The 19,221-nt window shown below is 37.8% G+C and overlaps 3 long non-coding RNA genes and 1 pseudogene across 4 annotated transcripts in view; 2 read left to right on the top strand and 2 right to left on the bottom strand.

The window, feature by feature from the left end:
• Positions 1–5,366, bottom strand: part of LOC128247910 (uncharacterized) — a 15,495-nt gene extending 10,129 nt beyond the window's left edge. For both annotated transcript variants that reach the window (XR_008264250.2, XR_008264252.2), the window contains exon 1: positions 4,722–5,366. This is a non-coding gene — a long non-coding RNA (uncharacterized LOC128247910). The remainder of the gene's footprint in view (positions 1–4,721) is intronic.
• A 1,414-nt stretch (positions 5,367–6,780) lies between these two features.
• Positions 6,781–11,829, top strand: LOC149135637 (uncharacterized). The gene is made up of 2 exons (XR_016241947.1): positions 6,781–7,989; positions 10,596–11,829. It is a non-coding gene; the product is annotated as an uncharacterized LOC149135637 (long non-coding RNA).
• Positions 11,830–12,684: 855 nt separating this feature from the next.
• Positions 12,685–19,120, top strand: LOC128247909 (uncharacterized). The gene is made up of 3 exons (XR_016241946.1): positions 12,685–12,766; positions 12,993–13,101; positions 18,783–19,120. It is a non-coding gene; the product is annotated as an uncharacterized LOC128247909 (long non-coding RNA).
• On the bottom strand, positions 14,189–14,344 carry LOC128247933 (U2 spliceosomal RNA; annotated as a pseudogene).
• Positions 19,121–19,221: the final 101 nt, after the last annotated feature.

The raw sequence follows: 19,221 nt of genomic DNA, 5'->3' as shown, positions 1-19,221 counted from the left end.
GGAATTTTAGCTCAGAACATAAAGACGGATGAAATGCTTCTAATTATTTTGCCCGGTGTGCCAACGATTCTGTCAGCTCGTTGCCTTATTTTCATTACATAATATTACATTTTATTATAAAGCGGTGAGCTGGCAGAAGCGTTAGCCTGCCAGCCGAAATGCTTTGGAGGGGAAAACCGCAAGATAATTTCGGGGTCGATAAAATAAGTACCAGTTGATCACTGGGTTCGAAGTCGACCTCGTCGGAATTTGAACTCAGAACATTAAGATGGATGAAATGCCGCTAAGCATTTTGCCGCTAAGCATTTCTGGAGAGTCGTAAATGAGTAATCAATCCTGCGACAGACCGGTAGCCCTTTCAAGACCAATGTTGCGATCTCGGTCACTTATACGTCCTAGAAAATGCGGGTAACTCTTTTTCTCTCCGGTCCTCAGAATAAATAAAGAACCTATCATGTCAACCTGACTTGCTATAATCGCTTATCCGTTAGTATCACTGCAATGAGCGAATAGCCACATGTCAGTGAGTGACGATTATATGGGGGGCGCTTAATGATTCACTATTCACAAAGACATACAAACCTATACATATACATACACATACACACACACACACACACGTGTGTGTGTGTGTGTGTGTGAATACACACAGTATATATATATATTTTACTACCATAAAGGCTGCACTCTGTGCGTTTATATTTGTTTTACTTCTCAGAACGTTCGGTTTTGTTTGTTCTGGTAGATTCTGTGAGAGCGGACAGCAGCCTGACGTCAGAGGCCTCACAAGGTCTCTTTCCGCACAATATAAGCTTTGATACTTGGTTGTTAAGTTAATTATCGTATTATTATTATTATCATCATCATCATCATCATCATCATCATCATCATCATCATCATCATCATCATCATCATCATCCTCGTCGTTGTCGTCGTCGTCGTCGTTGTTGTTGTTGTTGTTGTTGTTGTTGTTGTTGTTGTTGTTGTTGTGTGTGTGTGTGTGTGTGTGTGTGTGTGTGTGTGTGTGTATGTGTATTATATACATTTGAATGTATTACTTGAAATCTAAATTTATATAACTCTAGCCAGTAAATTTTTGTTTTGTTGTGGTTTGTTGCTGTTTAGACCCAAGTCAATTCTTATCATGTAGGCTTATGATCAGAGACATTCGAATCAAAATTTTATGATGTTTAACAAAAAAATAATAATAATAATGGAATTTACATTCCGTTGTCTAAGATGTTCTCTTTTGTTAGGTCAGTAGAATAAAGTACTTGCCTGCTGCAGTTATTAACAAATCAAGTAACCACGCAGTGATTTTGTAAGAAAATAGAAAATAACTATAATTCGTCAAAGTCGCTGTGTTATAGCAGAGATCAAGAGATCAATCTTCGTATAATATTTCAAGCAATAAGTTCGTGTCAATTTTCAAACAATTCGTGAGAAAACAGTGTTCAGTTTCTTCGGTTGTTGTCGGCTACTTCGTTACTTCTGCCCTGGACTTTGCAACCAAACAGACGCCTATTTAGACAGGGAATTTGAAGATACATCTTTTTTGAATAACTTGTCATTTTCGGAAATCAAGAAGCGAGTCTTCTTAGTCAAATGACTGTTATCGAATTTTGTAATTTTGTAAGTTGGATGGCTAAGAATTAGATTATTTGTCAGCCAGGCAGCATAATACTTTACTCAGAATAGTTTGATACTGCTGGACACTGCTGTGTATTGCTGGACACTGTTAGGATACTGCTGTGTAATGCCGGACGCTAGTGGACATTACCCATTCGACCAAAGATCGCAGGAGGTCGTATGAATTCTACTTTCTTCCTTCGCTCTGTCACAGTGGCATCACAGAAATGGTAATTGGATATGCAGTAATTATTTGTTATCGAAACTGACCAAGACACTGAAGGATATACGCCTTAAAAGTTGATTTCTGCGAATTCTAGGCTAAATTTTTCTGTCATTTGTCATTGCGAAACCCCGGCTTTATCATGAGAGCTGTCACACCTTTAGCACTGAGTTCATTATTCGAATATTCCTAATGTCCCGTGGCCCTTAAATTGGCTGGTAATCAGCTGATGACTCGAGGAATAGGGATGGAAATTAAAGGTGTCAATGAAGACAGATCGATGTGTAAGAGTGGAGTGGAGGTTATGTAGGAAAACAGAATTCCAAAGTCACACGAAATCATGCGCCTGCTAATAATAATCAAATGACCCTAACACAAATAAAACCTTTACTGCCTGGAAATTTCCTTTTTCTATCACCCTCGCACCTCCATGTGCTCTAAACCACAGTCCTTATATATCTGTTTCCCTTCTTTTTCATTCCCCCCACCCAACGTCAGCCTTCATATACACGCGTGTTTGTCTCTGCGTGTGTGTATATGCGTATGTTGTGTGTAAGTATGTGTATATATTTCATTCTCTAGTTTGTTTCGTTTGTGACATCTTTTTCATGTATACATAAATATTCATTTAGAAACCTACACTTGCATATAAATATATATATATATATATATATATATATATATATATATATATATATATATATATATATATATATATATATATACATATATCTTTTGCACATTCTTATATATTATTACCATATTCTCTGGAGCATTTTGCACCAAAATATATAGACACTCTTAAAATTATTTTATACATGCATATCTTAAACAAGCTCCATATACAAAACTATATTCAAGCTATACATGCATATACGTACGTAGATAATGCGCACACAGACACACAAACGCACATACACAGAGATACACACTCACACACACACGCTATGCACGTACTTATACATGTACATCAATCTAAACGCGCATATATTCACACATTTTCGCGAACACAGAGATATATAAACCCATGTGCGCACGCGTGCACGCACTTACACACACACACACACACACAACACACACACACACATCCGACACAGTGTTATTCACAGGACATTACACACTTTTATTAAGACACATGGAATAAGTTGTTAAATGTTGACATTGATTTTGTCGCCTTCTGTAAATAATGACGTCACATCTCCGGCCCATCCAAAACGGGAGCTTCTATGTGGTTGTTTGTTGAGTTAGAAATAGCAGCCTAATGTCACTCATAAGATTATATAAAACTAGATGCATAAACTAAATGGTAAGGTCAAATAGGGAATACTTTTAAGCATAAGATTGTTCGATCAAATCTGATCTGGGCCTAAACAACAACGATAAAAACGATTTATTACTTACCAAGACAATGAGAGCCTCTACGAGGCCGCTAGACCTGCTAGAAACAGCTGTAAATTCTCTCTCAAATCATCTTTAACTGACTTGAATAAAGAAAGAACACTTTGGGTTACTTAATTCGATGTACACATGAATAACGAGATGGTTACGGTTGGAATGCCTTTCATTTTAAGTCTGTTGAATCCAGGTTGACCTGTGGCTAAACAACAGCTATATGATGGAGTCTTTATGTGGCTGACCAGCCAACTAGATATAGCAGCAGAATGTCACTCAAATCGGTAATGTAGAAATGCTGCTCATTGATCAAAGATGATAATGCCATCATAAATTCTATGACATGATCATGCGACATAATGGAGAACTAATTTTTCTGTCTCCTCTTCATAAAATATTAACGGAATAACGAAAAATATGGGAGCAGTGATCGAGTGATATTTCCTCAGAACACTTTCTGTTTATTATTCCCTTTTAAATTCCTCTAAGAAGTATACACTTTCTTCCTAGTACTCCACGTAATTCGCCTTCTATTCAAATTCATTCTCCCACCTTTTTTCCTGCTTCTTTCTATCAATATTCAGTCTGAAACTTATGTAAAACTTATTATTTCTTATTCGCTTCAACACCTCCTCTCATAAACGCTGTTTCCGTGTTGAGAAATTGTATGTATAAATTCGTTGCAAATTTATAAATGAAGCTGATTTCTGTATAATAATTCTATTTTTGCAGTATCATGAGATAATCTGTCTGCAATTTGTTTGCAATCTAATAATACATACTCAGAAACAAAGATGAAGTCAAATCGAAATAGCTTACAATTTTGAGGAACCCTTGTACCGAACTAATCGGTTCACTTTGGTAGCACAGTGTACGCTGTGATAAAAAAAACGCAATACAACTTGCTTTGCCCAGCAATTTTCGTTGAGTCTTCACTTATTAGGTGTCTATCAGTTTTTTTATTTTCATCTAGGTTTCAAGGAGTAATAACCAAGCGATGAAGCATATGACCCAATCTACAAACCAGCGACTTGAACTTATAAAGAAGTTTGAGGCTGGAAGCAAGAGTTTGTGAAAAGTATGATGTTGGAAAGCAAAGCTAAGGACAAATATATTGTATTTCTTTTAGAAATATAACGCCGTTACAAACTCTAAAACATCAGCTTTTCGTGTATTGAAGCATATGAGAGTTACAAGAGTTACAAATCTTGATGAGGTTGTGACAAAGAAGTTATCTATCAACGATCCTATAGCAACAGCGTCTGAAGTGCAGACGCTCAAAGTACTGCTGCCAATCTAGCAGGCAAATGAGTATCGAGAATTTCAAAGCTAGTGACTGACGGTTTAGATGGAATGAGTAATAAAATTACCCATGGTGAAGTGGACAGCGCACAAACCGAAGAAATCACAATATCATTCATGAAAAAATTAAATGATTTATATAATGGAAAATGTAAATAAATGTCTTTACTATTACCGGGTAGAAAAGGGGTACTCAGTTTCCTCCTTTTTTATTCGTATTCCTCTTCTCTAGATTATGTGTGCATTTGATTTGTGTGTTTACAAGCATTGCTGACTTAAGCCTGTACTCCTGGAATAGACTATGTAACGATTATATTGCGTTTAAGAATCAAGCTCAAATTCCTGTATTTATTTGATTCACAATTTACATCACAGATATCGTTGCCACGTACATTTAACGTCAAGAAATAGTAACCAAGAAAGAAGCAGTTCAGACAGAAAAGAAAAAAAACATCGAAGTTGGAGAATATTTCGTCACGCTTTTACTATGATGAGTCAACATTTATGACGTCACCTTAAATGTAACTAAGATTATTATGTAAACAAGACCATCTATTTGTGACCAACAAAAACTCAGTAAAAAGATTTTTACATCATTTAGCATCAAACAGTCGTCTTCGTCGTCGTCATGTATCATACGCCTGCAGCGCATTGATGACACTACAACAGAAGTCTCCCCTATGAAGCGCGAATTCTCCAGTTGCCTTACCATTCTTGCCCAACCGGCTCTTGATACCGTCCATCCATTGCGCTTTTTGCCTGCCTTTAGGCTTATTACCCACTACTACTACTTCCATGATAATGTATTTCAGACCTCTGCTTCTTCGAATATGGCCATAACAGATGAGATTTTGTTTCTCCACATTGTTCAGTTGTCGTCGTCTTTCATCTACTTGTAACACTCATACATGTGTCCGATGATCCTTGTAAGAGGCTCGTAACATTCTCCTAGACACCCACATTTCAAACGTATTGATTATGCTCTCTTCAAACTGGTCAAAGTACATGTTTCGCAACCATGAATGCTTATTGGCCATATGAGCACTCGCACTAGTCATGATGATAGGAAAAGGAAAAGGCAATGTTAACGTGAAACTGGACGGTGAGAAGCTCGAACATGTTGAATTGTACAACTATCTTGGCGACCAGATCTCTGATGAAGCCACATCGAAGAACACATCTAAGAAAGAAATTAGGAGATGGCTAATCATGGCAAGAACGTCCATGGATAAGCTTAATAAGATCTGGACCAGAAAAAGTGTCCCAAGTTAATCAAACAGTAGAAAAGTTATAAGCTGATACAACAGTGAAAAACCAAGCCGAGGCCTGGTTGTCAAGACTAACGTCAGCAACAACTCAAATACGCCAACTACAAGATGCTATATATATATATATATATATATATATATATATATATATATATATATATATATTACTCTTATCAGTAAGAAAGGAAACAATCGAACTTTCTTATTGGCAGCTTTCTTACGTCACTGAACTTTGCTACTGAACTTTTCCATCTGAAAAAGACTTTTAAACTTTCTCAACTTGTGTAGGCTTTATTGATAACTTTCACAGTGTCATGTTCTGGACGTAGCACGATCTATCAAAATGTATGAACTTTCTTGAACTGTATGAACTTTCTTTCCACTTCGTTAACGACACTGCTCTATTGCGTATATTTTTACTAAGGTTAACCAAGGACGAGTTATGCCTTCTGAAAGAAATAAGAAATAGCGAGCATTGCCGCCTTTAAAATATCGGATTATATTTACTCGTTTAGCAATTGCAGGCAGAAAATAATATCTATTATATTTTATTTATTTCAGGCATTACTCTGTAGACATGTGGGGGTTTAGGCGAACAAATCGGCCTCAAAACAATTTTTAAGTCTGGTACTGATGCTACCTACTTTTGCCGAACCGTTTAGTTGGAGCAATGTAGATTTAAAAATACTATCTCATTTGTAGTTATCTTTATACAAAAGAATAAATTTATATTTCTGTAAATAAAAGCTGAAATCCTAAACTACTAAACATATCCCATCACAAGTTAAAACTCTATAGTGTATTTGCATAAAAAATTAGCGTAATTACATTTCAAGGCACTCTGTTTCTACATTAATAATTTCGCTATATAAGTATGTGTGGGTATTCATATATATAATTATATATATATATATATATATATATATATATATATATATGTGTGTGTGTGTGTGTGTGTGTGTGTGTGTGTGTGTGTGTGTGTGTGTGTGTTTTGAAATAAGTATATATGAATATAAATGTATGTGTATCATGTGTGTGTATACACATGTGTGTGTGTATACGCATGTGTGTGTATACGCATGTGTGTGTATGGTGTATGGTAAGTATATGTAGGCTTGTAAATGTATGTATGAGTGTGTACATGCGAACAATGGTAGCTATGATGGCTAAGATAGTTCTGATTAGCCTTAATAAATATAAAACGCCTTAGATTGGTATTGTAAACCAAGTGGAACGGAAGTTCAGACAATTTGAGAAAGTTCATACAAGTTGATAGATGGTGATACGTTGACTATAAGACATTATGAAAGTTGTCAATAATTTCAGAAAGTCTCCGTAAGATGAGTAGGTTTAAAAGTATTAAATTATTGTGAGCGGGCAAATCAGCGTGATTCAAAGCAATGACGTCTATATTTAGGCCTCTAAAGAAGTTTCGGTAGATTTGAACGTGCATCTGTATTTCATTGTTGGTTTTAGTCTTCCGAGAACAACTTCTCCCTTAGACATGTGTGTTGACAACTTATTCATTTCAATGAAGAGACACAGTCATACCGAAACACCAATGTCTCACAGTCCCATACAGTACTGAACCATTTGTGTTATTAATACACATTATGTAAAAGGAATTACTTTCCGAAGACTAAGTCCAATCGCACAATCATTTCCAAATCTGCTGGAACGTGTTGTCAACAAATATACATATCACTTTTTGATTCTTGTAGCTTTGCACGCTCCCAATAATTTATTGTCAGTTTGGTAGACATTAGCACACATCAGCAAATATTTTTGTATACTGATTTCTATAAATGAGAGCGACCGTTCTTGTTTACAATCAATATTTTGGGCGAAGTCTCTGAGTGAAGAGATGTCACACCGGTGTCACAGAGTCTGCTATGTCACTAAATCTTGAGTTGTTACCGCATTATGTCTGAAGAGAGAAGTTGTTCTGTGATAGTGAAGCGCAACAACAAATATCATATTCACGTTTACATCTGCTGGAACGTCTTAAAAATGAATGTACACATTAATGGCAGTACACTTTATGAATTTTTTATCAATTGTTTCCTGTTGACCGAACTGTAAAACTACTTCTATTTTTCATTTATCACAGTTTTGTGAAAATGTCTTTTTTTACGGAGTGATGTCAGTCCACATGTCCAACTTTCAACGTAGAGGGTAAGTACTGCTTTTACCTGGTTTCTACCTTGCTATATGTCCAAAATCACAGAGACCCAAAAACCTGCCTACAACAGTTATCTTTTCATTCCTCCTCTACCATTAAATTCCGCTAAAATTAATTTTTTTCCCTTATCTTTATGAATATAGTCTTAATCACTTATATACCATTGAGACCGGGTTAAGTTCCGACATTATGACTCCTAAGGTTCATGAGAGACCTAAGTAAGTATTAACGATTATTCGTTTCACTTATTATTCAGAGCAGTTTGTTTTCTCTTCTCCACCATCTTATATGTAGGAAGTTAGAAAGTTGCCAATATCAACCATGAGCCAACAGACCTTAACGCGACACCTAACGGAGTTCCTGACACAGTCCTTAATGCAGTATGTTAACCAACCTACAAGAATTAGCAGCTCAATGTCCTTCAGATTAAACTTTAACGTCTTAAATAAGGAATGGTGTGTCGAACAGCCTAGTCTTTGGTGTACAAAAAAGACGCAGTATTTATCTTTGGAAAGCGTTTCATCCATAGCTCTTATCTTAACCCTGACTGTGTCTTTATAAATCTACAATCACATTTATATTCTTTAAGTCATATATCTTCCTTTGAAATTTACGAGTTATTCTATTATTATTTTATCATTGATGGGGGGTTTTCCTTTATTCTTCCCTTTTTTCATTCTCTCCCAGCTCTCCCAAACACAAACTTTTCTCCCTCTCTCTCTCTCTCTTTTTCTCTCTCTCTCTCTCTCTCTCTCTCTCTCTCTCTCTCTCTGTCACTCTCTCTTTCTTTCTCTCCTTTATAATATTCTATATTCAGCCCTTTTTACCGTATCCATATTACAACGTTCTCTTGCACTTCCTTCTTCACCTTAGCATTACCACACTTTTTCTTTCTCTTTCACTCTCTTCCTTCTTCTTTCTCTTTACCTCCATCTCCCTCTTCCTCTATTCCTCTCCCTTTCTCTCTACCTCCCTTTCTCTCTTCTCACCTGTTTTTCTCACCCTCCCTCTTTGTCACTATATAAGAGAAGTTGCACCTTTCATTCTTTTTTCCTCACTTTAACATTGTCCCACTCTCTTTCTCTCTCTCCCTTCTCTTTCTCCGTATAAGGGGTGTGGCGTGTGGGTTTTCCTTCTATGATTTATCTATTCTATTTCAGCCATAATCCTTGATTCTACACACAACTCAGCCTTAATCACTTAGCGCGATATATATATGATCGACCTAAATCCTTTTTCCTACCTCCTCCTTGCACCCATACACACACCCGCTTACACACTCACGTACACAAAAACACTCACACGAACATACACTCGTACGCGCGCACACACGCACACACACACACACACACACACACACACACACACATACATACATACACACCTTTCTCAGTCACACTATCCAAATACGCCCTCCATTTTTTTTTACCAGCAACTTTTACTACCAAGATCAGCACTCCACACACAGCACCAATACTACTACTACTACTACTACAACTGCTACTGCTGCTGCTCCTAGTACTACTACTACTACTTCTGCTACTAGTGCTGCTGCTGCCATTACCACTACTGCTACTACTACTACTACTATTACTGCTAGTGCTGCTGCCACTACCACTACTACTACTGCTGCTAGTACTACTACTGCTGCTACTGCCACTACTACTACTAATACTACTGCTGCCACTACTACTACTACTACTACTACTACTACTACTACTACTACTACTACTACTACTACTACCACTACTACTACCACCACTACTACTACTGCTGCTAGTACTACTACTGCTGCTGCTGCTGCTACTACTACTACTACCACTACTACTACTACCACTACTACTACTACTACTACTACTACTACCACTACTACTACTACTACTACTACTACAACCATTCTCTCACCTTTCCCATGCAATTGCTACTGCAACTGTTACTGCTACAATTACAGTTACTACAACAATGGCGACGACTACTACTAGTAGTATTACTACTACTACAACGACGACGACAACTACTACTACTACTACTGTCACTCCCATTTTCCCCATTTTCCCCATGCAATTACTACTACCACTACCACTACCACACCCGATTACGATGATGCTGATGCTGCTGGCTCTGCTATTCTCCCACCTTTCCCACGCAAAAGGATTCCCGGACATGATTCCCGGACAGCTTACATTGATCATACTAATAACAACGACTTCATAATCATCACAACTTCCACTGCTACAACCATTTACTGGACATCACAACCACCACAACACCCGCTGCTGCTGCTGCTGTCACCACCATCTATACTACCACCAGCACTACTCCAACTACTTCACTATTGTAATTTCCACAATTACTACCAACGGCAACTGCAGCATCTCTGCTGCAGCAACGCCATTGTCCATCTTCTGAAAGTACTCCCACTGGTCAACAGAATATTTCCTTCATTACTCTACTCCATTGTTCTTTACTCAGTGGTCTTCAACCGAGATCCGTACGGCCCTTAGGGGTCCACACAAAGCTTGTATTATTAAAATGCATGTGCAATAAACTGGTTATATTTCTATACTATACAAAATATTTTAACAATTCTTTACGCTAGGCACAAGGCCCAAGAATTTTGGGAGAGGGAACCAGTCGATTAAATCGACCCCAGTACGCAACTGGTATTTAATTTATCGACCGCGAAAGGATGAAAAGGCAAAGTCGACCTCGGCAGGATTTGAACTCAGAACGTAAAGACAGGCGAAATTCCTCTAAGCATTTTGCCCGGCGTGCTAACGTTTCTGTCAGCTCGCCGCCTTAACATTTTAACAATTCTTGATACAATTCCAAATAAGAATACTCAGAGAGCGCAAACCTCCGCCAAGACAACACCAACGTCCTCTCAACGATTAGCCGGAGATGATTTTTAAAATGAGAATATTTAAAATAAACTCGACTGCTCTCACAAACGAGAATACTAAAAATGAACCTGACCGCTCTCAAAAATTATGTTAAAAAAAAATACAGGAAAAATAATCCAGAATCCTTGTCTGATACCAAATCGATCCCAAAATCTAGTCAGTTCGTTTCAGTTACGAGGTCAAACATCCCTGAAAGTTTCATCCGAATCTATCCAGCGGTTCTTGAGATATCTTGTCCAAGGACAAGCAAACAAATGCGACTGAAAACAATACCTCCGCCTTCGCTAAGGCGGAGGTAACGAATAATTAGAATAGCCCGTCGTGTATATATGTGGGGGGTGCGCGCGCGCGTGTTTGTATGTCTGTGTTTTCCCCCCAGCATTGCTTGACAACCGATGCTGGTGTGTTTAGGTCCCCGTAACTTAGCGGTGCGGCAAAAGAGACCGATAGAATAACCACTAGGCTTACAAAGAATAAATCGCAGGTCGATTTGTTCGACTAAAGGCGGTGCTCCAGCATGGCCACAGTCAAATAACTGAAACAAGTAAAAGAGTAAGCTACTTTGTGGAGATTACTTGGTCATGAATTGCCTGCAGAAACTCTTTGATATAGATTATAAACTTTTTGTATTTTTGCTTGTATTTATACGTTTAACATTTTAGTGTGCGTGTTTTCATTTCAATAACATTTGCGCAATCTTTTCAGTGAATTTCATATATGTATGCGAAAATATTGTCTGCTTGTTTGTTTGTTTGTATCGACTGGTAGTACCCTTGGAAATTCCACGGTAATTTTGAAAACTATGAGCTTGTTGGAAGCATATAGAGAATCACGAAATTGGTAATGTTTTTCAGACACGTTTGAATTTTGAGTTGACATCTGTAGTAATGAAGGGACTGTCTTAAAAAATAAATATCTTTGAAAACTATACACTCTGTTATACACTTGACGGCGCTTCTGCTTTGAGAGTTGTTATTTATTCTTTCCATTTTCATGTTAGAGGGTGTTGAATTCGTGACACTCTTCATGATAAAAAAAATTATGAAAACAATAATAACACAGCGGTTGGAAACGATATACATATACATATATATATGGACCTTAAAGGATGACATATATATATATATATATATATATATATATATATATATATATATATATATATTATTTTGTTTAAAAGAGTTCCAACTCTGTCTGTTTTTTTATGTTTTATTTATATTCTTGTAAAATTAAAGTGGGATATAGAATATGGAATATACAATATATAATATAAAAATGGATGGTACGATGAAATAAAGTATTGAATGTCTTATTGAATATATGGAATATGTCTTATTGAATAGATGAAATATTGAGTGTTCAATACAAAGGATTAAATATATAAAGGCGAATACGTATTTTCTATACCTTGTGGTATTTCATCATGGCCGGTATGACACACACACACACACATATACTTATATATACTAACGTACGTTCACGCGTACGTACATACATACATTTCTTTTATGCGTAGCAGAAAAGAAATAAATTCAAAATCTTTAAAATTTTACTATATGAGGATATTTTCATTTACCCTTCGATGTTCCAGCGTTCGTTATGCGCGTGTACGTGTGCGAGCATGCGTGTGTTGTGTGTCCGTGTTAGGTATACTTGTGTGTTATCGAGAACAGTTCAGAATTGAAGGAAAAAATTTTTTTCCCATTTTATTGTTACGTCATAATAAAGAAGGAAAGAAAAGTATATTCTTATATTCTTTTTAGTCTTTTACTTGTTTCAGTCATTTGACTGCGGCCAAGCTGGAGCAGTCAAATGACTGTTCCAGCATGGCCGCAGTCGAGCAAATAAACCCCAGGACTTATTCTTTGTAAGCCTAATATTTATTCCATCGGTTCTAAGTTACGAGTACGTGAACACACCAGCATCAGTTGCCAAGCGATGTTGGGGGGAGAAACACAGACACACAAATATATACGCATACATACATATATATATATATATATATATATATATATATATATATATATATATATATATATACATATATATATATATATATATATATATATACACACACGATGTGCTTCTTTCAGTTTCCGTCTACCAAATCCACTCACAAGGCTTTGGTCACCCCGAGGCTACAGTAGAAGACACTTGTCCAGGGTGCCGCACAATGGGACTGAGCCTGGAACCATGTGGCTGGTAAGCAAGCTACGTAGTACACAGCCACTTTTACGCCTATGATCTATGATTAAATGGTGTGTGTTTGTGTGTGTATGTGTGTGTGTGTGTGTGTGTGTGTGTGTGTGTGTGTGTGTCTGTGTGTCTGTGTGTCTGTGTGTCTGTGTATGCTTAGTGGCATTTGTCTTTCTTTACGTTCAGAGTTCAAATTCCGCCGAGGTTGACTTTGCCTTTCATCCCCTTCGGCGTCGATAAAATAAGTACCAGTTGAACACTGGTGTCGATGTAATTGACTTGACACCACCACCACTGAAATCACTGGCCTTGTGCCAAAATTTGAAATTAATATTTAATTTAAACTCCACCGTTTACATTCTGTAATTATGATTCAGTGTTTTGTATTGTTGCAATATGCGGCCTCCTGACACGAACACGGCTCCAACAACCAAATCAGCAGCTGGGAAACTGCAGGCCAGCTCAGCAAGCCAACTTGCTTAGAGAGGAAGAATTAGTCGTACCCGGCTGGATGTCTTGTTTAACGTGGTTCTTCATTGCATGGCGTCACGTCGACTCGTCACATGACCATCTTTACACCGACTCTCTTCGTTGCCGACTTCACACTGAACGCTTGTTTACGTTACCAACTGATATCACACGTTCCCTCACCAGTTCAAATCGTCCACCTCACAGCAAAGGCGCATAAAAAAAAGTGCAGCGTGCTTCAATCAGTCACGTGGTCAATAACGTTATTTCGGTTTCGTAACAGTATTCTAGAGAGTTTAGTATATTTGCTATACTATGGGGATGGTAGACCGAACCCATCGCCCAATTTAGCATCAGTGCCTGGTCATTCAAGTGCCTTTAGAGGAGTTCACGGACCTTTTCTGTTTGGCTGCCAATCTTTAATCTCTTCAATTTCTGTTCGAATTAATTTCATATTCGATGTAATGATATGGTTATATATGCTAGTCACTGCTTTGAAATTCATTTTGGCAATAAATCAATAAATAAGGAGTTATGAGCTTTTAAGTTTGCAAATTTTTGGTAATTTTAACCAATCGTAAGCGGCTAACACATTCATGCCTGTTTCCAAAGTAACAAGCCAAGTATGAGATCTCTTTTGTCCGTGGAAAAGCCCCTAACTCTTCGCTTCGTTCTAAGAATAACTTTGATAACGATGGCCACAAATAAGGACCGTATCATATATTAAGTTGATAAGAGCAGATACTACACTTTCATCTTAGCCAAATAGCCGAGAATTAATACATTTTCTTTTCTGCTCTAGTTACAAGGCCCGAAATTTTCGAGGAGGGGGTCCAGTCGATTAAAACGACCTCAGTACACAACTGGTACTTAATTTATCGACCCTGAAAGGATGAAAGGCAAAGTCGACCTCCGTGGAATTTGAACTCAGAACATAAAGACTGACGAATTATCCGCTAAGCATTTCACCCGGCGCGCTAACATTTCTCTTTTCGTTTATCATTCGTTTTTTTTTAATTGCATGTTTTTAATTGTTTGTTCGTTGAATTGACTATACATATATATAGATAGATAGATATATTAAAATTATAATTTAGGGTATCTAAGAGATACCCCCACGCTGGAAATAGCAGTCAAAACTTGACTCTAAAACCACATTATATGTTCATATAGCACCAGGAGAGAAGACGAAGAAAAAAAAATAAACGAGCAAAAATTACTGGATAATTCCAGACCCCGGACTTCTGGCTCTGCATAAGAAATGCTTTGCCTCATCAGTGGAATATACTCAGAAAAGCACATAAATACAAATATATTTACATACAACATACAATATACTTACATATACGAACGTATACGAACGTATACATACATATATATATGTGCACGAATGCACACGACCAGTTTAAATTGCCCGCCTAAAAACACCTCGTGCGATATGGTCAGAAATATCACGGCAGTGAATATAATGACGAAATAAATATATAAATTTATATAAATAAGGATAAGATCGATATTTGAATACCGATTTTATCAAGTAGTGCTATATGAACATTTATTGTGATTTTAGAGTCAAGTTTTGACTGCTATTTCCAGCGTGGTGGTATCTCTAGTTTTTTCACTCTATTTTGTCTTTTATATATATATATATATATATATATAGATAGATAGATAGATAGATAGATAGATAGATAGATAGATAGATATAGTTTTAGTCGACCCGAGGTTATAGAAGACACTTGTCCAAAGTACCACGCCGTGGGAAGTGAACCCAGAGCCATGTGGTTATGAAGCAACTTCCTTACCACCACCACCACCCAAACACCCACGCCCGCGCACACACACACACACACATACACACACACATATACACATAGATATATAGTGAGGGAGAGGACGAGTCATATAGGTACATAAATTCGTTCCGTGTATTATATATCTATGTAAATTACGATCAAACGTGTCAGAAAAGAATTTTGTTAGTGTCTTCAGAATGTTGCAGCTATGGCTGTAACGTTAAGACTATTACATGCAGGTTTCCCGATCTAAGGTCAGAGTATTAGCCATCGCCCATCATGACTTACACATGGCGAACACTCTTATAACTAACCTCACCCTATCCCCCAACATATACCTTCTCTCTGTCTCTCTTTCTTTTTCTCTCTGTCTCCCTCTCTCTCTCTCTCTCTTCCTCGTTCTGCAATATGTTGGTGTGCAGGACGCGTATGACACATAATGTTCTATTCTTTGGCTATTGGTCCTATCATAACTTGACCTCCATTGACCAGAAGACTGACCGAAAACTGCAATGTGGCTGATTGTGGATGCACATAGACACATACACACACGCCCGCACACACACACACACACACACACACGCACACACTCACACACACACATACGCACACACAAATCTCAAGCCTCTGGTTTTCGCTTTCTCTCTCGGTGTTTGTTTCTCACTTAGACATACATATATTCACATGCACAAACATACATACATACATACATACATACGTACGTACATACATGCATGCAAACATACATACATGCAAACATACATACATACAAACAAACATACATGCATAAAGACATAACTTTTATCTAACTCTATCTACACACACACATACGCGCGCGCGCGCATACACACGTACGCACACTCCCGCTTTCGTTTTCTTATTCGCTTTCTTTTTTGGATTTATATACGTACACACATAGACAAACACACACACATGCACAAACATACACATACACACACACACACAAGCTTCCAAACTGCATACACTCTGCCTATCACTTTCTCTATCTATCTATCTCTTAGATATACAGATATATATACATATGCACACACATACATATCTACCTGGGTCTCACCTACTCTCTCTTTCTCTCTCTCTCTCTCTCTCTCTCTCTCTCCCTCTCTCTCTCTCCCCTCTCTCTCTCTCCCCTCTCTCTCTCTCTCTCCCTCTCTCTCTCCCTCTCTCTCTCCCCCTCTCTCTCTCCCCCTCTCTCTCTCTCCCCTCTCTCTTTCCCCCTCTCTCTCTCCCCCTCTCTCTCTCCCCCTCTCTCCCCCCTCTCTCCCCCTCTCTCTCTCTCTTCCTCAGATATACCTACACATGCCTACACGCACTCACCAACTCGGATATGTGTGTGTTTGTGTATGCGTGTGTGTGTGTGTGTGTGTGTGTGTGTGTGTGTGTGTGTGTGTGTGTGTGTGTGTGTGTGTGTGTACCGAATAAATAGTTGACACTTTTACAATTTAATACAACTTTAGTAGTATTGTGACTCTCGGTTCAGTTATTGCTGTTCCTAAGCCAAGATAATCGCTGATTGAGCAGATTTCAGATTGAAGATAGTCTGACCGTGACCATTCCGCCATTTCTCTCAGCTACTCAGGACCACATTCTTTTATGTTTTTAGGCGCAGGTATGGTTGTGTGTTTTAAGAAGCTCTCTTTGTGGCCACGTGATATGGGGTTCAATCCCACTGCCTGGCACCTTGGTCAAGTATCTTTATCTACAGCCATGGGCTGACTAATCCGTGCGAAGTGAATTTAGTTAACAGAAACTGTGTAGAGACTCGTCGTATGGATGTATGTATGTATGTGGCCACGTGACTGACTAAGCTAATAGATATTGTTACACATCGCTGGCCACAATGCGCTTTTGCTTTGTTTTTATCATCAAATGGCGCCACCCTGCTGGCTAAGCGAGCAGGCCAACAATCCCCTCTGATCGAAAGTGGGGTTGGAGCAACATGAAATGAAGTGGTTTGGTCAAGAACACAACGCGCTGCCCAGTCAGGGAATCGAACCCATGATCTAGCGATCGTGAGTGCAACAGCCTAACTACTAGGCCACACGCCTTCACATGAATGTACATATGCATAAGTATTTGTGTGTGTGTGTGTGATATTATATATGGACTTAGTACAGGGGTCGGGGAACATCTTCTAACCAATTACCCCGAAATATATTCATTTATGCAGGCATTACCCCCTTGATTTGAAAGGAAAAAAATCATAGATTCTTTGAATTCAAAAGGTTTATTGAATCTATTTATATGGAGAATACAATTATAAATATTGGGTTGTCCGAAAAGTTCGTGCCGATTTATAGTAGCTTACCTTTCGACTTATTTGCCACGAAACGACCTCAATTCTGGGAAGAGGATATTTTCAAGTTAAAGGAAAGATGAAGACGAATTGTGCAACAAAAGGGTTCATATTTGGTTGATTAAAAATGTAATGGCAAGTATTTATTGATCTTTTTCTTTCCTTTAAAAATCGGCACGAACTTTCCGGACAACCCAATATAACAAGTATAAAATGTGATAAGATAAATTAATATCCTCATTATGAAACAAAAGGAATTTTCTGGAAACTTTTTAATTTCAGGTTTTGGAGAAATGATGCTCTCTCAGTTTTATTACAATTACATCAAAATTGGAACATTTTGATGCCAGAGCAATTTCGATACAGTCATTGGAGTCCAATCGATTTCTCTGCTTTGCTTTTATGTTCATTAGAGTGGGAAATCCTTGTTTTCAAAGGCAGGTTATTTCAAAAAGCAGCAAGAACAGTTTCTGTCACAAGAAAAATTTCTTTCGTAATAAGGAACACGTTTTTATACAATTTTACATACTTCTAAGTCCTCATAATCCCCAAGAATTTCATTTTTACCCCACTTGGAGTAATTTACCCGGTTCGCCGACAACTGGCCTAGTGGTTAGGGTGTTGCACTCACGAGCGTGAGATCGTGGTTTCAATTCTTGGACCAGGTGGTGTTTTGATTTCTTGAGCAAAAACATATATACATTACTGAAAATTGCTTAGAGATACAAAGTGCGTTATACAAATGTGCTTAATCTCAGTGTCTATGGCAAAAAACCATTAGTAGCTCTCTTATCTTGCTGCGTCTTGGAAGAGTCATTACACAACTCGAGACAATTCATAGACTGGCCTTTCAATTCGCCACTGATTCATATACGTTAGTGCTTCTCAAATTATCTGATGTGGCGTACCGGCATTTTTTTTCCAATGTGCCAGGGACCGGTAATATTTCTTATTAATATTAATTTATATCAGAAACAATATATATAATGAATATAATAAAAGTTGACAATGTTTTTATCTTATATTTATTTTGTAAACAAATGATACAATATTACACAAGCATTTTATAAGCATTTTATGAGCATTTTATAACGTTTCTTTCTTTTCAGGAAACTCGCCGCGTACCGGCAGCTGATGGCTCACGGACCGGCACCAGTCCGCGGACCACCACTTTGAGTAGAACTGATGTACATCTTGTTGATAAGCCATAAAAATGACGAAATATTGATATCCATCGCTCCTGAATTCGATTTGAGTCGAGTTTTAACACCTGCGCTTTGAGGTGGTGTTGCGCTACACCGCAACCTACCGACGAACAAGCAAGGATCAGACATTGAGTATGCGTGGTCGATAATGTTTAACACACTAGCGCTCCTTCTAATTCGTATTTGAATATGTTCTTATACATACCAGTAAATGTTTTTTACACAATTTGTACACAATTCAATTTGCCTCCGTATCAATTCAGGTATGGGATGTTTATACGTAACAAAAATGGCGAAATATCGATATCCATCGCTCTTGAATGGGATTTTGGGTGAGCCGTTC

The sequence above is a fragment of the Octopus bimaculoides genome, chromosome 5 (assembly GCF_046866305.1).
Source record: "Octopus bimaculoides isolate indiv1 chromosome 5, ASM4686630v1, whole genome shotgun sequence".
Lineage (NCBI taxonomy): Eukaryota > Metazoa > Mollusca > Cephalopoda > Octopoda > Octopodidae > Octopus > Octopus bimaculoides.
Note: the sequence above shows the minus strand (reverse complement) of the source record. Positions and strands in the feature narration are given on the sequence as shown.